This window comes from Aquarana catesbeiana, linkage group LG12 (assembly GCF_042186555.1).
Source record: "Aquarana catesbeiana isolate 2022-GZ linkage group LG12, ASM4218655v1, whole genome shotgun sequence".
Classification (NCBI taxonomy): Eukaryota; Metazoa; Chordata; class Amphibia; order Anura; family Ranidae; genus Aquarana; species Aquarana catesbeiana.
The window spans coordinates 46,686,352-46,713,399 of NC_133335.1; the positions used below are offsets into that span (position 1 = coordinate 46,686,352).

General features: G+C 44.7%; 1 protein-coding gene across 1 annotated transcript in view; it reads left to right on the forward strand.

Annotated features, from left to right (window-relative positions):
- The first annotated feature begins 1,272 nt into the window (after positions 1-1,272).
- The window catches only part of MAP3K14 (mitogen-activated protein kinase kinase kinase 14), a 106,911-nt gene continuing 81,135 nt past the window's right edge, over positions 1,273-27,048 (forward strand). Inside the window, exon 1 of the mRNA XM_073607690.1 lies at positions 1,273-1,422. The gene's annotated coding sequence lies outside the window, so the exon portion shown is untranslated. The remainder of the gene's footprint in view (positions 1,423-27,048) is intronic.

Here is a 27,048-nt window from a genome sequence, read left to right on the forward strand (position 1 = left end):
GCATTAGGCATGATCTCTACAATTAGAACTAGGCATTATACATTTGTTTTGTGAAATAATTGCTAAGCAAAACACAGACATTCTTAAGAACATTGTATGTATTTACTTGTTAAAACTGATGTGGTTACTGCAGGAAAAGCGTGGTCAGCGTGGCATTTAGCTTGTTAGCCTGCTCTATACTTCTGCAGAAAAGTAACTGTCCACAACTCTGACCCTAAGGCATAGTTGCCAACAGTCCCGATTTTCCCGGGACAATCCCGATTTTGGGACCCTCGTCCCGATTGGAGAGTGTCCCGAATCGGGATTTTCCATAAGGAAAATCGGGAATGTTGGTTTTTTTTTTTTTTTTTTTTTTTTTTTTTTTTGGAGCAGCGGGCTCCAGCAAAATGGCGGCCGGCGCTGCCGCTCTAGCTGCCTCTAGTGGAGAGGGGAAGGGGGCTCGATCCGTGCAGCCAATGAAGCGGCTTCTTTGGCTGCACGGCCCCTCCCCTCTCCACTGAAGCGAGCAGAAGACACGGCGCCGGCGCCGTGTCTTCCTGAAAGTTCCCCAGCCCCGTACTGCGCAAGCGCTGCGCCTGCGCAGTACAGGGGGTCCGCCATTGCCGAGGGGAACTTTCTCGGCAGAACACCGGCCGCTCCTCCACTGAGCGGGGGCCGGGCTGCATTGAGGGGGGGAGGCTGCACTAACTGAGGGGGGGCTGCACTAACTGAGGGGGGGCTGCACTAACTGAGGGGGGGGCTGCAGTGAGGGGGGCTGCACTAACTGAGGGAGGGCTGCAGTGAGTGGGGCTGCACTAACTGAGGGGGGGCTGCAGTGAGGGGGGCTGCACTAACTGAGGGAGGGCTGCAGTGAGTGGGGCTGCACTAACTGAGGGGGGGCTGCAGTGAGGGAGGCTGCACTAACTGAGGGAGGGCTGCAGTGAGTGGGGCTGCACTAACTGAGGGGGGGCTGCAATAACTGAGGGGGGGCTGCACTAACTGAGGGGGGGGCTGCACTGAGGGGAGGCTGCACTGAGGGGGGCTGCACTGAGGGGGGAGGCTGTACTAACTGGGGGGGCTGCACTGAGGGGAGGCTGCACTAACTGGGGGGGCTGCACTAAGGGGGGGAGGCTGCACTAACTGAGTGGGGCTGCACTGAGGGTGGGCTGCACTAACTGAAGGGGGGCTGCACTGAGGGTGGGCTGCACTAACTGAAGGGGGGCTGCACTGAGGGGGGGCTGCATTAACTGAGGGGGGGCTGCACTGAGGGGGGGCTGCACTAACTGAGGGGGGGCTGCACTAACTGAGGGGGGGCTGCACTGGCGGGGGCACCTGATGCAAGGACAGACTCTGGCGGGGGCACCTGATGCAAGGACAGACTCTGCTGGTGGCAGGCGACGTGGCTAGTGACACGCTCAGGGATCCCACTGATTCTGCATTATGGTGAGTTGAATGATTTAATTTTATATTACAATGTAATAATAGAAATAATGCGCTTCAATCATCCTGACACCATAACAACCATGGTGCCGGGATGATTGAAGCGTTAACACCAGGTGTTTGGAGTATCTTTATCTGCTGATTGTTAAACTTTCTAGAATACACATATTTCTATTGTTGTGTAGGACCTGGGGCTGCTGTCCCGTCATTCCTCTCTCCCCCTTTCCCTCTCCCCCTTTCCCTCTCCCCCATTCATCTCAGACTCTAACCATACCCTCTTGAGCCACGCCCACTTTCCGCGTAAGCCACGCCCACTTTCCGCGTAAGCCACGCCCATTTTTCGCCGCGGCGCGCTTCGCGCGCCGCAACTATTATTTTTTACTAGGCCACGCCTACAAACGAATGCCCCGCCTCCTAATTATTGATTGGCTCCGCCTACAGCAAAAAAAAGTGTCCCACATATTTTTTTTTCAATGTTGGCAACTATGCTAAGGTACGAAAGAAGAAGTCAGTGGAGCCGCCACTTCTTCCTTGGAAGAAACTGGGCAACTTAGGCCCCCATTTCCCAGCTACAGAAACTGGAATCCAACAAAGCAGGTCATTGCTTAGTATTCAAGATCTTCAACCATCCACATTTTGGATGTAAATGAGAAACAAGCTGCCATGTTACATAACACTCTCAGAATGATTTAACTCTATGGGTGAAGTATTTTTGCAGTGGTATCCCCTCAAGCGCCACCCCGCTTCTCTGCTGGGTCCCTAGCTTGGCACTCCAGATACTTCTCAAGCTTCACCCCTGCTAACGGGCTCGGTCCCTGGCTTGACTCACAAGGCTGCTCTGCAAGCGTCTCCTCCGCGCGTTGGGTCCCTGACTTTATCACCGCCTGAAATTTCCCGATTCTCCACCATGCCCTTTAGGTGAGAATGTGGTTCCAGTACTTGCTTCAGTTACTCACTGTGGTCCCTGGTAAAGATGGTTGGTCCCTTTGTGGCGACAGCTTCCCTTCTACCTCCGACCACTGACAGGTTCTTCAGCCGGCAAAACTGTCACTTCTGGTTGGACTGCAAGCCGCAATCCCAACCCTGCACTACTCTCTTACTTCTGGATAGGCCCTCACACAGCCTAGCAGCCAGATGCCCCTGTGATAGGCAATCCCCTCAATCTCCGGCCTAGCAGCCAGGGGTGTACAACACACATCCACCCAGACAGAAAACATAGATCACCTGACCTCACCCGAATATAGGCCAAGGGATTCAAGAAAACCCCTGCCAATTGGCTGAGATACCCCATATACCCATAACCTGAGCTTGGGTTGCCCTTCTCGCATCTAGTACCATCAAGTACCTGGCCACCTAGTGGTAGAAGAGAAAAGTGCAAAAGGCCAAACTTAGGGCAAAATCAATAGATCTCTATCAATCGACCAAGATAACTACTGCTGGCAAGTAAATTGACTAAACCCCAGGGTGCTACAATTGTATATGCTATGTAACACAGATAAGGTTTCCTTTCTGTGAGTAATACTGTTCAATCAATTGTATGTAATTCTCCTGATTTGTATCTAAGAACAAACTGAAGAATCTGAGTATGTCTATGTTTGTTATTGTTAAAAAAAAAGACTACCAAAAAAACATTACAAAAATATCTCATTAAAAAAAAGGAGACCTATACAGTGTGCACGTTTCCTGGTTCAGAAGATGAAAATATATTTATGGAGGTTAAGATTTCCATGCCAGTCATTATTAGTATGTTCTGCCAAGCATCTGTAAATTGGCTAACTCAACAGGCCAAAAACCCTTTGCAAATTCCTTAGAGTAGACACCAAAAAAGTGGAAGAATAAATGCAAAAATAAGCGAAACAGAAGAAAGAATACAAAAAACTAAAGAAGAGGAGAGGGAGGGGCAGGGTGGTGGAGGGAGAAGGGGTAAATGCTGGAGGGGGCTGCAAAACAGGAGGGGTCATATCAGGGTAACATGTGGTCAAACCCATCAAGCCTAAAACCAGGGTTGCCACCTGTACGGGATTCACCTGGACAGTTTGGGTTTTAAATCATGTGTCCAGGTTTCAGGCGGACTGAAACCCGGACACAGTATTGAATTCAGACCAGGCTGTGGCTCCCCAAGTAACTAAGATAGTCACACACAAATCTGTTGCCATCTGAGAGCTGCAGCGGCCATCTGGTGGCAGGTTTGGCATCACTGGTGGGCAGGGTAATGATGTCAGGAAGAGTAATCTGGCCACACCCACCATTCGCTGAGGCACGCTATGCGCACATTACTATTCTCCTTGGGGCACCCAAAGGTGTCCCAGGCTGATAAAGTGTTCGGGTTGGCTTGAAGAAAAGGTGGCAACCCTAAAACTGGGTATACAGTAGTAAAATTTGAAATGAAAATTCATACAAAAATTCTTAAGAAAAATTGTATGAAAAATCCCAGTACACTTGAATGTTTTGTGAGTATGCATTTGGTTTTTACTCCTTATTCACCATTAAATCTTTCGGTAATGCACTAGGGGTTTGAGCACTCCATTTTTTTCCCTACAGTTTTTGCTAGATTCCCCTCTTTGAGGAGGGCTGCACCAGCTGAGCATTCCAGTGGAAGATTCTTTATTGACTCGAAATTACTGCGTATTATCGAGATTGTGTAGGAGTCCTCTGAGCACCTTAGTTTTGTCCTTAGGCTAAGTGATATGAGCTCAATCCAAAAATAAGTCTGGTTGGGGTAAAGAGAAATCAATCTGTTCACATACCATCATATTTCTGGCCCAGGTTTAGGGAAAGTGTATTTGGGGTCGGAATGAAGGCACCCCCTATGTTTGGCTGGTAGGTGTCTGGTAAAGATACAGGCATATGAGGACATTCCCTGATCCAGCCATCAATGGTCTGGATAATATTCGTATGTGTGTAAAATCTTAGTGTTTAGGAAGAATAGTAGATTTTCAACAAACTACTTAATGTTGATATTGTTTGTCTCTTAAGACCAGGTGTCACCTTTTAGGTACCAGACAATGGGCCTGGCAGTCATCTTCCCAAGGTTTCTAAAGTATATAAAGGTTTTGGCTGTTTTCTGACCTAACAGATCCCAATGCCCTCTCCAGAGATACATGATTTCCTCCAACAGCCACGGCCTATGGTGATTGTTTACATCCAGTCCTCTGTTTCCTGGCCATGTAAAGCCCTACTAAAGTCTATGAGGCCTGTCTACCTCCATCCATGATGACGTAGGGAGATGGAAGCCTCATATACTTCTATTACAATTTTGGGGGTTTGAATACCCTTTAACATGTTAAAGCTAAGATTTTAGTGATTGGGTTGAATTTTTTTTTAACCAAATCTCTTGCTTTGTCCTGCACAGATAAAGAACATGTTCATCTTAAATGTTCAGTTTTAACCTTTTTATGTTCTTGATACCTGCTTAGCAGAACAGATGAGGTTTTTGCACCTGATGCATAAAATACTTCAGTATGGTCTACCACATTAGGACCACATGAGATCAGAGACCTTTGTAGACCTTGATTATTAATATAACAATATACGTATTATCAACAGTAACATAAAGCAGTGCATTTTGTCTTTAAAAGAGTTAAAAGGAAATGCTCAGCCATAAATTAAATCAGTTCTCTCTGGCCAGCCTCTTACTTATTGTTTGTTCCTCTTCTTGGTTTCTTCTGTCCTGCACTCATTGTTCCACCCCCGCTTCTCTCTTTACATCTTTACATCCCCATTCTTCACTCTCTCTATGCTCCCATTCCTTTGCCAGCTTTCTATCTGAAATGTAAGCATAATGTTAGTTTTCTCTTCTCACCTAAAGAAACAATACATGCAGAAAAAATAACATGCCTATAGTAATTGTAGGGACCTAGACTATTGTCTTTTTTTTCTCCTATAACCCTTTGAATTCTCTCTTTTTTTTTTTTTTTTTTAAAGATATGTTTGTTGAGATTTTACATAAGCAACAAACAATAAAGGTTACAACCGCAACCAAAACCAGGCCGTGCCTCCAAAGTGTCACATTTAATGAATACATGCATTAAGGGCAGGACTTAGGGTGGTGGGGGCCCCTGGGCTTGAGTTACTTTCGGGCCCTACCCTTCTATACGTATGCACAGCTCTAGAAAACAGAAATAGAAAAGGACAAGGTGCGCCAGACTTAGTGCCGTATTAAAGAACTTTTGTTTAATTGGACAAGACAAAACAGCCAAATGGCTACTCACAAAAATAGATATTATATAAGCGTATAGGTGGGGGATACTGTACTGGTATTCGTCCTGGCTCCACCATTAATAAAAGCAAGAAAAATGGATAAAATGATAATTACCGTATTTATCGGCGTATAACACGTGCCGGCGTATAACATGCACCCCAAGTTTAGGAGGGAATTTTAAGGAAAAAAACTTTTAGGAGGGAAGTTTAAGGAAAAAAAACTTACATTTAAATGCCCATCAATGCAGCCTTATCAGTGTCCATCTGCAACCTTGTCAGTGTCAGTGTAGCCTTGTCCCAGTGTCATTTGCAGACTTGTCAGTGTAGCCTTGATCCAGTGTTATTGCTGCCTTGTCATTGCAGCCTTTCAGTTTAAAAATGGCACCGCCGAGATACAGAGCCGGCTTTCAGCCACTCTCGGCGGCTTTCGGAACGGGCGGGGCCCCCTATTGACCAATGGAAAGTCTGGCCCTGCATACATGCATATACAGCTGCAATGCTAAGATCTGATTTATAGCAAAAATATAACATATAACACATGTATTAGGTCACTGAGTCATGCAGGGAAGAAAAACGGCAGTACCATAGACTAAGTTCCTGAGCTCAAAGGCACTAAGGTAAGAGGGCTAGCTAGCCATCTATTCCAGGTGGTTATAGTGGGTTGGGAGGTTTCCTTGCAGCTCAGGAGAATAGTCTTTCTGGCAAAAAAATATATGTAGCACCCTCTACCATAGGTAGGTGCTAGCATAGGATTTTTGCTAGGGAAACTGTCGGTACAGGTAAATTTAGGCAGGCCTATGCTTCAAGCTAGGCCTGTTTGCTTTGACCTGAGGGCAGGGAGTGTAGCAGTGGGTGTGACCACCTGTGCTTCAGTGCTGAGGCGCCTCCCCTGCTTCCAGGGAGAATGTTCTGGAAGAGGGGCAGGGCCTAGAACTGGAGTGGCAGGCAGCTCATGTGAGGAGCTCTGACCAATCCCCAACTGGAATTGGCTCGGGTGGCGGGCCTCACAAATAAGCTGAGGTAACAGGCCACTGGGGGGAGTTGTTGGCCAGGAGAAGTGGAGAATGGAGTACTAGACAGCAGCAGGGGGCCATCCCCATCTGGGGGGGGGGGTGCACCGATCGCAGGAGGAGGCCCGGGAGAACTGTGAGGGAACTTCACCTTTACACGGTCATTGGAGAAGTCTTCATCTTTACACTGTCATTGATGAGGAATTCCTGGAGCAGAGGGGCAGGAGAAGCTGTCGGAACATACGGTCTGGTTAAGTTCTCCATCATGGACTTGGGGCAGAGAAAGGTCGGTGAGTGTACCACAGTGGAGTGCTGGATGTGGAGACATGCCAGGGAGCCTGTGAGGGAACTTCATCCTTACACGGTCATGGATGAAGTCCTCATCTTTACACGGTCATTGATGAGTCCTGGAGCGGAACAGAGACTGTGGGGAATAGTGTCAAATCGATGCGGCCCGAGGGCGCAGGATTTGCAAGGTGGGCTAGCTGGGAACAGTAGTCCACCATTCAGTACATGCTATTAAACTACTAGGCCACCAGGGAGAGGTACTGCAGACCTCTGGCCTAGTAGCAGCAACCAATCAGAGTCAGCATTAGAGACTATTCTGAGTGGGTTCATTTGCACATAGAAGAAGATGTGACAAGAAATTAATGTGCTACAGTATAAGTTTGTGCAGGAGGGAAGGATTCCTGGGAGCTTCACCCTTACACGGTCATGGGTGAAGTCTTTATCTTTACACAGTCATTGATGAGGAGTTTCTGGGAGCAATAGTCTGCAGAAGTTACGCAGAGGAGGAGCAATAATCTGCATGGTGATGCAGGGAAGAGACTGTAGATGTTATACATGCGCATCATTTCTTCAGGCTCAAACAAAGTTATAATCTATAAATATGACGGCAAAGTAATTTAATCTATAGGCATCCCATATACCCCTTTCCCCCAACCAAGTTATACCCCCCCCCAATAAACAAAAAAAAAACAAAACAAAGCAAATGACTGTTCATTGTCTCAGATGTGATATATGGAGGTCGGGCAGCAGGGTGATATGGTGGATGTTTGGTACTAGTGGCAACTACACCACTACATATAAAATGCGTAATATTCGTTTAATGTGTGTAGAAACAGCTAAATCACCAAAAATATCCAATAACCTATTTTTTGGATGCAAAATATTAGCCCTTTGAATTCGGTCCCCTCTAATGTGCCTGCCTAGGCAATTTTCAACAACAAAAAAAGTCTGCTTGAACACTGTTTATTTTCTTTGGCCGTAGTACTGGTCACATGATCAGTGCCGGAAAGCACATTGATTCCAAGAAAATCTACATTTTGGGTTTTTGAAAACATTATCATACACTGTTACTATTATTTATAGTATCTCAAAAAAGTTAGTACACCCCTCACATTTTTGTAAATATTTTATTATATCTTTTCATGTGACAACACTGAAGAAATGGCACTTTGCTACAATGTAAAGTAGTGAGTGTACAGCTTGTATAACAGTGTAAATTTTCTGTCCTCTTAAAATAACTCAACACACAGCCACACAACACCACACCACAACCCACAGTCTAAACTGCTGGCAACAAAAGAGAGTACACCCCTAAGTGAAAATGTCCTAAATTGTGCCCAATTAGCCATTTTTCCTCCCTGGTGTCATGTGACTCTTTAGTGTTGCAAGTTCTCAGGTGTGAATGGGAAGCAGGTGTGTTAAATTTGGTGTTATCGCTCATAGTCTCTCATACTGGTCAATGAAAGTTCAACATGGCACCTCATGGCAAAGAACTCTCTCTGAGGATCTGAAAAAAAAGAATTGTTGCTCTACATAAAGATGGCCTAGGCTATACGAAGATTGCCAAGACCCTGAAACTGAGCTGCAGTACGGTCGCCAAGCCCATACAGCGGTTTAACAGGACAGGTTCCACTCAGAACAGGCCTCGCCATGGTCGACCAAAGCAGTTGAGTGCACGTGCTCAGTGTCATATCCAGAGGTTGTCTTTGGGAAATAGACGTATGAGTGCTGCCAACATTGATGCAGACGTTTTAGTGCTCAGACCATATGCCGTGCACTGCATCAAATTGGTCTGCACGGCTCTTTAGAAGAGGGAAGCCTCTTCTAAACATGATGCATAAGAAAGCCTGCAAACAGTTTGCTGAAGACAAGCAGACTAAGGACATGGATTACTAGAACCATGTCCTGTGGTCTGATGAGACCAAGATAAACTTATTTGGTTCATGTGGTGTCAAGCGTGTGTTGCAACCAGGTAAGGAGTACAAAGACAAGTGTGTCTTGCCTACACTCAAGCATGGTGGTGGGAGTGTCATGGTCTGGGACTGCATGAGTGCTGCCGGCACTGGGGAGCTACAGTTCATTGAGGGAACCATGAATGCCAAAATGTACTGTGACATATTGAAGCTGAGCATGATCCCCTCCCTTTGGAGACTGGGTTGCAAGGCAGTATTCCAACATGATAACAACCCCAAACACACCTCCAAGATGACCACTGCCTTGCTAAAGAAGCTGAGGGTAAAGGTGATGGGCTGGCCAAGCATGTCTCCAGACCTAAACCCTATTGAGCATCTGTGGGGCATCCTCAAATGGAAGGTGGAGGAGCGCAAGGTCTCTAACATTCACCAGCTCCGTGATGTCATCATAGAGGAGTGGAAGAGGACTCAAGTGGCAACCTGTGAAGCTCTGGTGAACTCCTTACCCAAGAGGGTTAAGGCAGTGCTGGAAAATAATAGTGGCCACACAAAATATTGACACTTTGGGCCCAATTTGGACATTTTCACTTAGGAGTGTACTCACTTTTGTTGCCAGCGGTTTAGACATTAATGGCTGTGTGTTGAGCTATTTTGAGCAGACAGCAAATTTACACTGTTATACAAGCTGTACACTCACTACTTTGTACATTGTAGCAAAGTGTAATTTCTTCAGTATTGTCACATGAAAAGATATAATAAAATATTTACAAAAATGTGAGGGGTGTACTCACTTTTGTGAGATACTGTACATTAGGGTGATCACATTTACATGCATATTTAAAAAAAAAAAAAATCTGTAAAGACGAGAGATCTCCTTTAAGGAACCTGACCATTCTGCCTATTTATCTGTATTATCTGCCACGTAGGAATAAAAAAGACATCATCAACTAATTGTGGACAGGAATCTAGGTGAACATCTAGGATTGCCCCCAGCTAAGTCCTCTTCATCCTAAATATTTTCTGTTATAATCAACCACACATTTATCCCTATCCCTCTGCCTGTCTGTATTGCCAACTCAGTCACATGATCTGTTTGCTACAAATACAACTGATTCATTCACCCCTACCCCAATCCTCTCAAGCCTATTTGGTCTTCTTCCGTATCTACTGCTCCCTCTCTCTCAAACAAGCATAGACATCTGTTATGTGGAAGTCCTGGTTATGGTCATGTCTATGACTGTACACCCACGCCTTCTGACAACCTGCCAAAACAAAATTAACTCTGCACTTTCTTGTCTCCTGTTCTTGCTGCCAAGTTTTAAAGTTTCACAGAAACTTTCCTTTATTAATAACTTTCAATAACAAAGATTGTAGAAATGAACACAATTTTAGTATTGATATCGCTGTTTTTATTTATTTTTGCTTCAATGCTTTTACTATGCTCTGCATCACATCACAATGTGCTGCACAAAAATGGAAAATAATCTATATTTTCCCAGCACACACCAACACAGTGAATTATTGTGTACTGCAACAATTAGGCCTCATGCCCATGGACATTTTTACAACCGCTTTTTTGAGCGTTTTTTGCAGCTTAAAAATGCCTCTCCATGTTAGCCTATGGCCTCATGCTCACCCAGGCGTTTTTGAGCTGTAAATGGCATAGTCATTTTTAAGCTGCAAAAAAAAACCCAGGACCAGTGCGTTCTGAGGCTCCAGCGCTAGAGCTGTAAAAACTTCAGGCACCGGCAAAAGGTGTTAAACACGATTTAACGAGGCTTAACGCTGTGTTAAGCCTCGTCCGGCGTTTCTGTCTCTATTCAAAATCAATGGTTCCCTATGGGAGCCCATTGATTTGAATAGAGGTCACACCAGAAGTCGGATCAAGAGGATCCGACTTGCAGTGCGACCTGTGTGCTGAAAATCTTGAGGGGGGAACCCAGCGAGGTTCCTCCTTAAGATGTTACCAGACCCTTCGGTCCGGTATGGATCTTAAGGGGAACCCCCACACCAAAAGAAAATTGGGGTGGGTGTCCCCCCAAGATCCATATAAGCACACAGCCTTATCCGAGCACACAGCCCTGCAGGTCAGGAAGGGGGGGGGGGGGCGAGCCATGGACCATACCAAACCACATGCCCTCAACATGGAAGGTTGGTGCTTTGGGTCAGGGGGGCCCTGCGCCCCCACCCCCACCCCAAAGCAACTTGTCCCCATGTTGATGAGGACAAGGGCCTCTTCTCGACAACCTTGGCCGTTGATTGTCGGGGTCTGCGGGCGGGGGGCTTATCGGAATCTGGGAGCCCCCTTTAATAAGGAGGCCCCCAGATCCCAGCCCCCCACCCTATGTGAATGCGTATGGGGTACATCGTACCCCTACCCATTCATCTGTAGAAAAAAGTGTCAATTAAAAAAAAACACACTACAAAGGTTTTGAAAGTAATTTATTAGGCAGCTCGGAGGGACTTTCACCCACCTTATCAATACCATGTACACCGCCCTGGCAGCTAGGCTTGTAGTGGCAGGACTCCTTTCAGAGGAATTCCGCCTCCACAAAGGCACGAGACAGGGCTGTCCCCTATCTCCACTCCTTTTCAACATTGCATTGGAACCCCTGTCCAGATACCTTTCTTACATAGACCCATTACATGGCATCAATATCGGCAAACACGAATTACGAACTTCACTCTTTGCTGATGACGTCCTTATTTTCTCAGCGAATCCCACCTCTGACATGCTCATGATTAAATCAATTTTTGACCAATTTAGATGTTCGGGCCTTCGCATCAATTGTAAATTACTCCCAACCAAAGTGAAATACTCGCCATAGGCACTCATTCCACACCTCCCTGGACCCACCAATCCATCTTCACTGTCGCGAAATCCCACATCACTTACCTAGGAGTAAAAATAGGGAAACTACCCTCCTCTCTCTACCACCTCAACTATCCCCCCTTACTTACAAAAATCTCTCAGGAACTAGATAACTGGATGGATCTCCCCCTTTCGCTCCTGGGAAAATGCCATCTGGTGAAAATGGTCAGTTTTGCCCGCCTACTCTACCCGCTTCAAACCATTCCCCTGCTTCTGCACCATAAAGACACAAAATTTCTCAATTTCTCTAAATTTATTTGGCGAAACAAAAGACCACGCATAGCTTTCACGAAGTTATATCTTCCCAGACGCGAAGTGGGTATCGGCCTCCCAAACATCAGAACCTACAATTTAGCCTGTCTATTGAGGACAGGTCTGGACTGGGTGGCCCACAAGTCTCGCTACTCCAATTATCACCTGGAACCCGCAATGGTACACCCATACTCCTTGGTAGCCCTCCTCCACTGCAAGTGGAAATCCCTGCCACCGCCACTTCAACATAACCTCCTGCTATGGGACACAGCAATTGTTTGGAGAGAAGTAAGGAAAAGCCTCAAACTCTCTCCCTTCATATCCAGCCATCTTCCAATACAAGGAAACCCAAGCTTCCCTCCAGGTCTGGAACATCAACCCTACGTCACATGGCAGCGAAACGGCCTCACAAAATTTTCATTACTATGTGACTTGGAGATTGGTCGCCCTATCAATTTCCAAACTTTAGCTGACAAATTCTCGCTTCCTCCATCACATGCCTTCCAATATGGCCAATGCATCAGCTTTCTGAAAAATGCCTGCAGGGATAACCATACAAGGTTCAAATCATCTTTCATGGATGTCCTTTTCTCAGAGGACTCATATAAAAGTTCAGACATTTACCAACCTCTTATTCTGAAAACCACTCCTCCCCTATCAGCTTCATCAGCAGCCAACTGGGCGAAAGACTTTCCGGATACTGAGCTAGTGGATAAATTCCTACAAGGCCTCAATGCCATCCACAAATTGGTTCCCAACGAATCTTAGAGGGAAACCCAATTGAAAATTGTACACCGTGCTCATATCCCTTTTCTCTCGACCAAACAAAGCCAAACCGCCTCTATCAGCTCTTTCTGTTAACACCCCAGGCCTTCCCCGACACATCGCTTCTGGTCTTGCACCTACATCTCCACCTTCTGGGATCAAGTCCTATCTTACATCTTTGAGGTAACCTTGCTGAAACTGCCCAAAGACCCCCTGCTCCTTATCTTTGGCCACTGGGACCCCCAGCTACTGCCCTGGTCACTCGAATCTACCCCCTCTGATAAAGACTGGTCCCTGATATGCCTCCTACTCACTAGAAGATCCATCCTGAAAAACTGGACCTCCAACATAAGGCCAAACACCTCACAAGTCAAAAGAGACTTCTTACAACTACTATTCAAAGACAAACTCAACACAGACTTGTTGCTTGAAAAGACCAAAACATGTTTCTACAACAAATGGCAACCTTTTGTGGTCTCAACACTCACTCCTATGGATCAGGCGAAACTCGAGAAACTTTCATTCTCATACCATGGGCCTCCCCCAACACCGTAAATGAGGCTGCTTTCTCCAAATGAAAGACCCACAACCTAAGGTACTCACCTTCCAACGAGACATAAATCTTTGCGCAAGATCATCTCTCGCCCACTAACCCCTTATCCTCCTTCAAACGACATAACGGAGAATGCTACCCTTGATACCGCAACCACTACTTTATGTCTACCCCCAAATTACCTCTTTAGCAAGAACCTGGTGCTCACCCCCCCCCTTTTTTCTTTCCTCTCCCCTCCCCACACCTCCTCCTAGATGGTTTGGTAACTCTAGGAACCCTCTTCTTTAGATCAATCCAGTTACCCCCTTTTAACCTGAAGGTTACTACTTTTGATCTGCTACAAGACACATAAGGGTTGATTTACTAAAACTGGAGAGTGCAAAATCTGGTGCAGCTGTGCATGGTAGCCAATCAGCTTCTAACTTCAGCTTGCTCAATTAAGCTTTGACAAAAAACCTGGAAGCGGATTGGTTTCTTTGCAGAGCTGCACCAGATTTTGCACTCTCCAGTTTTAGTAAATCAATCCCATAGTGCCTATTATGTACTTAGCTACCTATTTCATAACTGCTTTTTCCCTGTACAAAAATACTGATACTGTTGAAATTATACTCTGTATGTAGCATCCATACCAGACCGAAGGGTTTGGTATCGTCTTAGGGGGGAACCTCACGCAAATTTTTAAAAAATTTTCGCTGGCTTCCCTCCTCAAGATTCTCAGCACACAAGTCATACCGCAAGTCAGATCCTCTTGATCCGACTTCTGGTGCGACCTCTATTCAAATCAATGGGCTCCCATAGGGAACCATTGATTTTGAATAGAGACAGAGAAACGCAACTGAAAGCCAGCACAGAGTAACGTGCATTGAATTCAATGCAAAGCGCGGATAATATCTCGTTTTTAACACCACTTTTTTCCTGGCGTCTGTACTGGCTTTACAGCCCGTTTTTAAAACGTCCGTGGGCATGTAGCCTAAAAAATAAGGCCCCATGTACACGGGATGCCGCTAAACGTACGTTCAGAGGCAGTTGGATGCCTTTTTCAACTGCCCCTGAACTCATGTTATCCTATGTGACCATGTACACAGTCTCGTTTATTGCCGTTTGTAGGCAGTTGCGTTTAACAGCATTTCTTTGAAAGCAAAAAAATGGGTTCAGACGCTGAAGATTTCTACGTTTCAGACGCCAAACGCAACTAAACGCAGCTAAATGCGGTAACGGCGTTTAGACACGTTTTCGTTTATAAGCTTTTTTAAAGGTACCCTATATTTTTGACCTGAAAAGACAAAAATATGATGGAAAACGATGAAAAAACATTTAAAAAAATAGTTTAAAATGTTTTAATTTATAAAAAAAAAAAATATTTATTAAGCACAATTTAAAATGTAATATATAATTTTTAATAATATAATATATAATATATAATTTTTGCAACAAATATTTACATAAAAAATACAAAATAAATAAATAAAAAAATAAGAAATTACATATATAGCTTAAAAAAAAAATCCCAAAAATGTATTAATATTTAATTATTAAAAATATTTAAAAAATTGCAAATAAAAATTTGATATTATTATAAAAAATGAAATTAACTTGACCGGTAAAGCTGGTGATACCACAATCCTGTATAACATTTATAGATAATCTCATAATATAGCTGGTTATATCCTCTTATGAGATCTCCACCCATGTATAAGTTACTCAAGATAATTTCTACACGATTGCTGTATTGATACGTTGTATTTATTGTGCAGTTGTATCTGTGATTTGTGCATTGTGCATTTTCTCCTTCTTCTTCTTTATTTTCAATAAAACCAAATGTTAAAAAAAAAAAAAATGAAATTAACATTTAAATTTACATAAAATAGGCAAAATATTTAAAAAAAAAAAAGTAATTAAAAAACAAAAACAATACCATATACAGCTGAAAAAAATCCAATAAATATAATAATTAATTAATATTTAATTATTAAAAAAAATTGCCAAAAAAAAAGTTATATATTATAAAAAAATTTAATTAACGTTTACATTTGCATAAAATAGACAAAATATTTTTTTTTTCAAAAAATAAAGGAAAAACAAAAATAATACATCTGTACATCTATAGAGATATATATATATATATATAAATATATGCACATACCTGATCGTCACCAACCCTCTGGTGACACACTCTTCCTCATGTTGGTGTCCTTGCGTGTCAGACTGGGTCATACTTTTTCTAGTAGAAGGTCAAATGTGGCAATGGACATATGTGTGAAATTAAAAAATTTGTCGGGGTAGGTACGCAGCTGTAAGTACATGTTGGAAAAATATCCTACCGACATTCGCTGCGCAATCAATAGATGGGTCCAATAGCGAATAACTCTGACTCTGGACCTCGCACGCAATTTTCTACGTCGTTCTAGCCTCATCAAGAGCAACAACAGGAGCATTTCCTCACATATGCTCATTATGGGATCCATTGCAAAAAAAAAAAGCACAGAAATAGAGGAAAATACAAGTATACAGCTGCTCTCTCTGTTGCTGCTACTCACTCTGGTCAAAATGGCTGAAATACTTAAAGCGGAGTTCCACACAAAAATGGAACTTCCGCTTTTCGGAACCCTCCCCCCCTCCGGTGTCACATTTGGCACCTTTCAGGGGGGAGGGGGGTGCAGATACCTGTCTAAGACAGGTATTTGCACCCACTTCCGGCATAGACTCCCATGGGAGTCTATGCCTCTTCCTGTTCCTTCGCGCTGTCTCCTGGGAAACACACAGCTCCCAGGAGATAGCGGGGACCACTTACGATGCGCAGCGCGACTTGCGCATGCGCAGTAGGGAACCGGGAAGTGAAGCTGCAACGCTTCACTTCCTGATTCCCTCACCTAGGATGGCGGCGGCAGCTGCCGAGAACCGAGCATCGCTGGACCCTGGGACAGGTAAGTGGCCATTTATTAAAAGTCAGCAGCTGCAGTATTTGTAGCTGCTGGCTTTTAATATTTTTTTTTTTTTGGCGGTTTAGGTGGACCCCCGCTTTAAATATCAACGTTTTTTGAGATTGGGGAGGGTCTTAATTAGGTTATCTTAATAAACGCTTCTAGACGCAATTGCAGTTAAACGCAGATAAACGCGGCATGCAAACACGGCAAAACGGGCGTTGCTAAACGCCGGTTTCAAGTACGTTCAGAGGAGTTTACCCCAGCATGGAGCCTAAGGCTGTTTGTCTTGTCCTTGTGCTGGAAGTGTGTTGGGCAACACAACCCAATGCTGGCGGTGTGACTGAGCCTTCAAGGATCGCTGCCAGCCCATTTCAAATGTATAGGCTGCCTTGAAACGGTGTACCTTGACAAAATCAACACATTTTAAAACACTTGTTTTGGTTCCATATACTTAAAGGTTAGGGTTTGCTTTAAAAGGAATTCATAGGCGGATTGCCTGTCTCAACTCAAGGCAGATGCTCTCCGTATGCCCAAACAATTCAGTAGTATGGGCTTTCCCCCAGCCCTGTGTGTTACTATCAATCCTCCCATCTGGTCAGGGTACCGATCAGGCTAAAGCACACAAACTTTGAGGCTGGGTTCACACTATTGCGAATTGAATGCGGGTTCCTCTGTATCCAATTCGCATGTCAGGAGCCTGTGACCGGCTCCCAATGGAGCCGGTTTACACAGCTCCAGGGCGGCTGCAGAGTGAATTGCACAGGAGTCCTGGTCCACTTCAGGTCTGTATGCATCCCAAAATTCTGACCGAAATCGGACCTGAAACGGTGAACAGTGACGCACCGGACCCTTGCTGTGAGCCACTCAGCACGAAGGTGTGAACCCAGCCTAAAGCCTTGTACACACAAACGGATTTTCCGATGAGAATTGTGTGATGACAGGCTGTTGGCGGAAAATCTGACCATTTGTACGCTCCATCAGACAATTGTTGGCCAACTTTCCATGGACAAATGTTAGATGGCAGATTTATAAATCTTCCACGGACAACGGTCTGTTGTCAGATTTTCCGAGCGTGTGTACACAAGTCCGTCAGACAAAAGTCCAAAGTACAAACACGCATGCTCGGAATCAATGCTCACCAAACACAACATTCGCAGAAGGTGCCCAAAGGGTGGCGCTAAAGAGATGGAAAACCACATAGTACTTCACTATGTTCGTGTTTGTTGGCCGAAAATTGTGTGTCGTTTGTATGCAAGACAAGTTCCTGGTCAATGCCCTTCGGACAAAAGTCCAATGCTTTGTCTGTGGAAAATCCGATTGTGTGTACGAGGCTTAAGAGTTGGGTCTCTGTGGAACAAGCCTTGTCTCCTGTTCGCTTGTGAGCACTCCCTTCACCTGGAATGGCCCCAAAAATTTAGGACCTAATTTTTTAGAGGGGCAAGTTAATTTAAGATTAGTTGTTGCTAGCCATACCTGTTCGCTGGGTTCCAGGATCAGATCTCCCTGTCTCTTTTTGTCAAAAGACTTCTTATAGTCTTCCTGAGCTTTGGCCATGGTCCTTTGTAACAGCTGATTGTTGGAATTGAAAAAGTCCATTGTGTTTACAACTGCAGGAACAGGACATTCAGGAGCTGTGGTAGTCAGAAATGAAGGGTGGAAGCCATAGTTTGCCAGGAACAGGGATTGCTTGATAGGGGAGTGTTCCGAATTGTTGTATGCAAACTCCGCTAATGGTAATAGCGCCACCCAATCATCCTGTGAGAAGGAAGTAAAACATCGTAAATACTGTTCCAGCGTTTGATTAGTCCTCTCAGTTTGACCATTGGTCTGTGGGCAATACGCTGAGGAGAAGGACAGTTCAATCTTCAAGGACTCACACAAGGCTCTGAGGCTGAAGGGGTACCCTTCATGGGCAGAAAGTGTGCCATTTTTGACAAACGGACTATGACCACAAAGATGGTAGAATAACCTTCTGAAGGGGGAAGTTCAACGATAAAATCCATTGAAATCATTTGCCAAGGTCTATACGGGATTGGCAAGGGTCGCAGCAGACCCCAGGCTTTAGTCCTGCTGGTTTTATTTCTGACACAGGTAGTGCAAGTTTCAATATATTTTTTGCAGTCCTCTTTTAGGCAGGGCCACCAAAAGGTTTGTTGTAAAAGTTCAGTCGTCTTATGGAACCCAAGGGGGCCTGCAAGGGCATGGTCATATGGTGGTAATATATTCACTCACCTCTGTAAAGGAGGTGATCCTCTGTGGGAGTTTATTATATGTGGGAGTGTATGAACTCCTATATGGGTCACCAGAAGATGGAGATTCATGTAAGACCAGTATAAAATATAGTACATTGGAGAGAAAATGAGTCATGCCTGGAAATGCAGGCTTGGTTGATGGAGTGTTTTGATTTAGGGGAGAATTAAAAGATGAACGTCTTACCAACACCCACCAGTGATCGTTGGGAGGAACCCCCAGGGGCATGTATTCATATAGATTACAATGATTAATTCGATGGGAACTGACTTTCAGACCGTATACACAGTAGGATATTAAGCATGAGGAGTATAGGAACAATCAGATGGAAATATAATGATTAATAGATATTTAAGTGAAATCACCTACTCACTAATATATTAATTAGTAATTTTTTATATATATTTTTATAAATATTCTAACCTCACAATTAATCAGAAGTTAGGATTATAATTCCAGCCATTCCAAGATGTCTTTTATGGAGATGTAGTTCAGTATTTTTTAATATAATTATAAATATTGTTTGTTATCAATATGTTTTAAATGTGTGTTGTGTTATTAATGCACAAAAATATGATGTAAATTTGAGAATATAGGAGAGGAACAGGTTGCTATGCAATTTTGTGGTTCACTTAGCGATATATATAAAGCAACCTACATGAAGGGGTTAATAGTGCAGGGTCCGGTATTTAGATTTGGTAACAGCGAACTAAGTACTATCTACTATCGAATCATATGTTATTGAAAGGTAACTAGTATTAGAGATGAGGGATTTTGTAGTAGATAACTTGATACTGCAATTCAGAACCCATTGAGCAGCGATCCCAAGCAGCGGGGGTTTGCGCTCACGGGGACAAATCTACAGCGCAGGCGCAAAGCTGACGTGGGGCGCGTGCGCATTACAAGATCATACATCAGTCACAGATGGGAGGGGATATAAGGACGGACTGACGGGGAAAGCGGCCTATCCCATGATTAAGTCACAGGTGTGACGAAACATGTCGGGGCGTGGCCAAGTAACGGTGAACATCACGTACGAGTGATATACAGAGAAGCGAGTGCTGCGGTTTACCCACCGGGGAAGCGATCGGATCCAACAGTCGGGCAAGCGAGGAGAGGGTGAGAGGTGCACTATACACGCCTGCTTATCTTGGGTCCGCCGTGACCGCATACCCCCAGGAGGTGTTTCAAGTTGCTGTGTTGGATACTGTTTATGCAGTGTGCTGTGGATTTTGCTGTGCTTATTTACTTGTTTTACAATGTGAGTTGAACCATTGGAGTGTCAATTTAAGTGTGTGTTAAAAAACTGGTTGACGTTATTACGCTATTTGGAGCGCTTTTTTTCAATTCACATATGGAACGTGTTTTCGGATGGAGAAATTGCTAGCCGATTCCTGATGATTTGAATCTTTATGCTGTATAGCCTCACACGCAAGTGGAGGCATTTGGAGCTGGTGAGTGAATTTTCACTGGAAGTGGGCTCACTGAACACTCAGGTGTGGTGGAAGATTTCTCGAAAGAAGATTAAACCTGTGTGGTTGAGAGGACTTTTGTTTGACACGATTTTAATGAACATTATTTTGTGTCACGCGATCACGTTCACATATATATAGATTTTGTCCACTATTTTGTATGGGTTAATGACATTTAATAATTTCACATTTTTGTATTTTTAACATACAAGGACTATATGTAAACGGTATTCTTGAGCAGTATTGACACTATGTTATTTGTTATTTTTTGTACATTCACTTGGTGTTCACTATATATGTATATATATTTGTTTGATTATACACTTTAAATGAGTGGTCACTAGTAGAGTATTTTAGACACTGTAAAAGGTGGAATTTTTTGTTCTTAGGGAGCGCCACTAATTTATTTCTTCACGTGTGGTTTAATCACAACAGACACGTCATAGATTTAAAACGCATGGTACAGTAGAGGTTTACAACGTGGCAGCTATAGTTAGACCTACACATCAACTTTTAATATCAACTATTAAGGTTGATTTTCCGAGGCGCAGTGGTGGGGAACTGAGTATAAAGTGGGAAATATACTTTGGAGACCGTCTAGTAGTGGAACAAAAGGAAATTCCCAGAGGACAGGATGGTGTCAGGAGCAGCAGGATCTTCCGACACCCCAAACATGCGAGACAGAGCATCCGGTTTTACATTCTTTGATCCTGGCCTGTAGGTTATGTGAAAAACAAATCTCATGAAAAATAGCGCCCACCTGGCCTGCCGTGGTTTCAGACGTCTTGCGGCTCGTAAGTACTCCAAATTCCGATGATCCGTATATATTAAGATTGGGTGGGCTGCCCTTTCCAGCAAATATCTCCACTCTTCAAGAACAGCCTTAATCGCAAGAAGCTCACGGTCTCCCACGTCCTAATTTTTCTCAGCTGGGGACAACTTGCGGGAGAAGAATGCTACAGGATGTAGTAAGGCCTTGGCCCCTTGACATTGAGACAGAATTGCCCCTACTGCCGTCTCCAAAGCGTCCACCTCCAAGACGAAAGGTAGGGCAGGGTCCAGATGCCAGAGTATAGGTGCGGCTGTAAAGAGTCCCTTCAAGGTCTCGAACGCAGATTGTGCCTCAGGAGACCACTGGAATCGTTGGGCTTGTCTTGTCAATTGGGTGATGGGGGAAATTATTGCGGAACACCCCTTGATAAATTTCCTATAGAAATTTGCAAATCCGATAAAGCGTTGCACCATTTTTTTGTCTGTAGGAGCTGGCCAGTCCAAAATGGCAGAGACCTTCTGGGGGTCCATTTTGATGCCGTCTGGGGATAGAATGAGGCCCAGGAACTGGATTCTTTGGCACTCGAACTCACACTTTTCGAGTTTCGCATATAGGCCGTGCTGCCGGGCCAGAACATTTCTGACATGTCCCAGATGAGCCTCTAAGGAAGAGGAAAAAATCAAAATATCATCTAGATATACTATAACAAATAAATCTAAATAGTCCCGGAAGACGTCGTTGATAAAATGCTGGAACGTTGCTGGGGCATTGCAAAGTCCAAAAGGCATTACTAAACATTCAAAATGTCCAAATCAAGTAGAAAGCCGTCTTCCATTCATCACCTTCACGAATGTGTACTAAGTTATATGCCCCACATAAGTCCAGTTTCATGAAGATGACGGCAGAACGGTGCCTCTGAAACAACTCTGGCACCAGAGGTAAAGGGTAGCGATTCTTAATTGTTATTTTGTTGAGATCTCGGTAATCCACACATGGGCGAAGTGAATGGTCTTTCTCCTCAACAAGGAAAATTCCCGCCCCGGCTGGGGACGTGGAGGGACGGATAAAGCCCTTTCTTAGACTGTCATCGATGTAGTCTTTCAGGACGGCAAGTTCAGGTTCAGTTAAAGGGAAGATTCGCCCGAATGGAATTTCAGCCCCTGGGAGGAGCTCGATGGGGCAATCATAAGGCCTGTGTGGCAGGAGAGTTTCTGCACCCTTCTTACTAAATACATCAGCAAAGTCTCGGTAAGGTGCAGGGATAGCAGAACAGATCTCAGCATCCAAGTCCATACTCAGTAAAGGAGAAGGTGGTTGGGCAAAGCAGTGTTGCAGACAGTAGCAGGAGAGGAACTCAATTTTCCCTGAATCCCAATGAATGCTGAGATTATGCGCCTGGAGCCAAGGCATGCCCAAAATGATAGGGAACAAAGGTGAGGCTATGGCATCCAGACGCAGCAGTTCTTTGTGAGTACTAGAAATGGTGGCAGGTAACGGCACAGTCTCTTGGGTCACAGGACCAGATTTAATGCATGACCCATCCGCCAGATGAACTGTAAGTCCAAGAGATTTAGGTTGCAAAGGGACCTTATGTTGAAGAGCAAAAGTCAAGTCAATAAAGCAACTGCAGGCCCCTGAATCCACAATAGCGGGTACGTGGATGACTCTCTCTGGAAGTTGCAATGAAAGCTGGATAGCCAGATGAGCAGATTTGCGGGGTAAAAAGGACAAACTGGCAGAAGAGAAGGTCAGGCATCTGCGAACCTTGGCTGGAGAGGACCTTACATAGTGGCCACCCTTCCCACAGTACAGACACAGGTGATTTATTTGGTGGTGCTGGCGTTCTTCTGAAGAGAGAGAGGGGCGAGGTATGCCGAGCTGTGCTGAATTCCATGGACTAGGTGCTTGTGGCAACATCTCTGAAGACTGGAGCTGTCCTGCTGACTTTTCGGCCCTGAGTTCTCTCAGATGTCTGTCAATCTGGATGGTTAAACTGAGCAAAGTCTCTAAGGAATCAGGTACTCCCACACGGGCAAGCTAATCCTTTAGGGGTTCAGACAACCCTAGCCGAAATTGGAAACGGAGAGCAGCATTATTCCATTCAACATCTGCGCTCCAGTGTCTAAAGTCCGTTACATAGTCCTCAGCGGCCCTGTGGCCCTGCTGGAGCGCATGTAGGGCAGCCTCGGCCTTGGCCGTTCACAGGGGATCCTCATAAAGCCGAGCCATAGTTACAAAGAGTGAAGATAGACTTGACAGACAGGGGTTGCCCTGTTCCAGCAGGCGATGAGCCCAGGACTGAGGTTCACCTTGCAGAAGGGAGATTACATACCATACTTTAAAAGCCTCGAGAGAAAAAGTCTGGGGTTGTAATGAAAAGTAAAGTACACAGGCGTTATGGAAAGTCCTGAACTTAGTGCGATCGCCTGAGAATCTTTCCGGAGTCGGTACCCGGGGTTCAGATTGCTGCATTATTACAGCAGGTGCAGTGGGAAGTTCCATTGAAGCAGATGAGGTGGAAGCTGGCATGGGAGAAGAGAGTCCATGGATCCGTTCCGCAAGCTGGCTGTAACCTTCCTGCAGAGTCTTGACTGTTTGAGTAAGTGCAGAGAGGTGGTGGCATAGCTGATCCACCGGGGAGGTTGCTCGTTCAGGCTCGGACATGGCTGCTTCGTACTATCACATACCTGGTAGAAGAGCCTGAATGGACGAGCAAGGCCTCCCTTACAACTCTGACATGGGACCTCTGATAGTGGGAACAGAAGGCGCCAAGGTACAGAGTCGCACGAGTGCCAAGAGTCTTTAGCTGGTAGCTGGACGACAGTCCTGGAAGGGCTGGAGAAGACAGAAGCAGACTTCAGCAGGAAGACCAACAGGCAGGCAGCTGATGCGGATGGCAGTAAGAAGAGGCAAGGTCAGGCAGGCTGGGTCATACACGGCTAGGACAATCGGATGCAGGGTGCAGGCAGGTTCGTAGTCAAGAGGCAAGCCGAGGTCAAAAGCTGGATCAGCAAACAGGAGCCAAGGAGAAGACAAGAGGATGGTCACAGGACAAGCCGGGGTCGCTGCAGGTGGAGATCAAGGGATGGTCAAGACAAGCTGGATAGGTAACAGGGATCAAGATACAGGTTCTCAGGAAACAGGATGCACAGAGCTGAAGACGAAGCAGCACTGGGCTGAGTACTGGCTGTGCCTAAATAGACTCATTGGCGCCAGCATTGCTCACGTGTGCGCGCAAGCGTCGACGCACACACGGCTTCTGTTTGCGCGCCAGTTCGTGCATGCGCACTTCTATGTGCCAAAGCCAGATTCCTATCAGCAACAGGGATGCGAGTATTTCTGCGTCTCAAAGCTCTTGTAGGGAGGCGGATCTCTCTGCTGGTATGCGCATCCTAACAGGTGTACTCACTTTTGTGAGATACTGTATGTAGAGTGTGATCATCTAAGGTACTGCTGTCTCTAAAAGCCAATCTCACCAGATTTGGAGTGACATTTGGTAATGATATTACTGTGCTGTTTTTCTTGCCGAAGAGGAATCTATACCTGAGGTTATGCAGTTCAAGGATCTCCCTACTTTTGTCTCATCTGATTTGTGCTTTCTAACCTCAAGATTATTCCTCCATTAGTATATAGATACTGAGTTATCTGCTTGGACATGAGGAAGCATACATATTGTGGAAGAAGGCATGGTAAGGCCAGTAATAGGGAAAAATATCACCTGCAGGAAGACCACAGGCAATACCGGTGATTAGTCTTTTGTAAAGCACAGATTTTACAGTTCAAAGCCTCATACACACGATCTGATTGTTGGCAAACGGCACACAATTGTTGGCCAACAAACATGAATGTAGTGACGTACTAGACGTACTACGAGACTACAAAGAGGAAGTTCATTTCTCTAGCGCCACCCTTTGGGCTCCTTCTGCTAATTTCATGTTAGTAGAAGTTTGGTGAGTGTTGATTGATGCTTTTCAGTTCGTGCTTTTCAGTTCATTTCTGAAAGTCTGTTCGTCAACCAGCCATGTTGCGGAATCGGAGGAGAGAACGTGCTATTATTGGCTTGGAGTTATTGCTTTGACCCAAGTCCAGTCCAGGAACAGGAGGAGGAGGGGTTCATGGACCAAAAATTGGTTGCTTAATCGTGACCAATTATGTCATAGGCCATTGTTGCGGGAGCTCCAGGAGAATAATCCGGATGATTTTCGAAATTATCTCCAGATGACGGACCCCTGCTTTCACCAACTCTTGGCATTGGTGACCCCCTATATTATGAAGCAGGACACATGCATGAGGCTTGCCTTCACTCCAGAGCAAAGGCTCATAGCCACCTTGCGGTACTTGGCGATGGGGAGAAGTCTCCAGGACCTCAAGTTTACCACTGGGATCTCCCCCCAGGCTCTGGGACTCATTATTCCAGAGACCTGCTCAGCCATTATTCAAGTACTGCAGAAGGACTATATTAGGGTAAGTTTTTACCTTTAAGATCACATTCTATTTATTAATGTTTGCAATGAATTAATGTAATGAATTAATTTGTTGATTACATAATTATAAATATTGTAATATGCTGTGAATGTCCTTGTTGTCCTCATGCATGCTGTAAGCTTTTCCTGCTCCTTTTTTGGCCTACATGCATATTTTCTATAACTAACCTCCCCAGCATGCTATCCTGGGCCCATACATACCTAGCCTAGTAAATTAACAATGTTTTTTGTCAGCTACATTTTGGGGCCTACCCTAAACAACCCCTAAAATTTGTACAAATATTATTGTTTTCCTCAAATTCAGGCAAAGTGCAAGAGACCATTTTTGGGGGCCCAAACTCATTTGGACCCCCCCCCCCCAAAAAAAAATGCTAAGTCAACAGATACAAATACTCTATCTGCTGACTTTGCAAAACCCATACACACTATCCCTCTTTTGTGTTTAAATTTTTGTATAAATTCACCAAACCATGTAGTACAAGGGCCTGCCTGATTACCTACAAATTGTAACATAGAAAGTTTTTGTCTCCTATTATATTGATAGGTATTTTCTGAATGTCAAAATGTGCTGCAATTTGGACAGTGTGTATCCAGATTTTAAGATTATGACACTTCTTACCTGTCCACTGGGCTGCCAATAGTGTAAGTGAGAAGGGGCTGGCTAAAATATCACAGATTATTTATGCAAACAGCTCTCATGAAAGTGGAGAGGGTTACCTGTCCAAAACATCTACCCATTACCTCCCCCATCCTAAAATTTTGCTAATGGGCCACCGGAGAGGGAGATGAATCAGATAAGTTGACCTTACACTTTTGTCTTTAAATATTCATTTACATTTTATCCTTATGTTGGCTAAGTATGTTTGTGCCAAATCTGCTTGCAATGTTATGTGCAGAAGTAGTAATTTCTTTTTTCTTTTTTTAATCCACAGTTTCCTTCCAACCCAGAGCAATGGCAGGACATTGCAGCCCAGTTCCACCATCAGTGGGATTTTCCCAACTGTGGTGGTGCTATTGATGGCAGGCATGTCCGGATTGTCCCACCACCCAACTCTGGCTCATAATATTTTAATTATAAGGGCTTTTGCAGCATAGTCATGCTAGCTGTAGTGTCTGCCAACTATGAGTTTTTGTATCTGGATGTTGGGAAGAACGGTCGCAACTCTGATGGAGGAGTGATTATGCAGACAGAGTTCTACAGGCAGCTCCATAATGTCACCTTAAACTTGCCACCTGCTGAGGAGAATGTTGAGGACCTCAATTTTGTTTTTGTTGTAGATGAGGCCTTTGCTCTGGGGGAACATCTGATGAAGCTGTTTTCTATGGGGAACCTCACCCCAGAGCAGAGAATATTCAATTACAGGCTCTCTTGTGCCTTAAGGGTGGTCGAAAATGCCTTTGGCATCCTATCGAGTCGTTTCAGGCTGTTTTTAACTCCAATCAACCTGGCACTCTACAAGATCAACCATGTAGTCCTGTGCTGTTGTATTTCACATAATTTTCAACGAATGCTACCAGCTACCTTGCCTCACTGCCAAGTGATGTGGACCCTGCAGTGGCAGGCCCAGCTGAAGAGGCTACAGCTCGGCCGTGTGTGGGCGTGCTGACACCTATTGAAAATGCCCGTTGTGGATTGCCCTCACAAATTGCCAGAGATTTACGGCAGCAATACCTTGATTATTTTGTGGGTAGAGGGGCAGTGGTTTGGCAGCAAATTGTAGCTAATTATGCCTAATATAATTTTGAGATTATAAACTCATATTTCATTTGAACTACTGTTGTCTGTGTTTCTTATCTGTCTAATATGTTCACAAATGGGCTTTATTTTTGCCACTTGCTCCAATAGTGCAAATGTACCTTATTTGCTACATGAG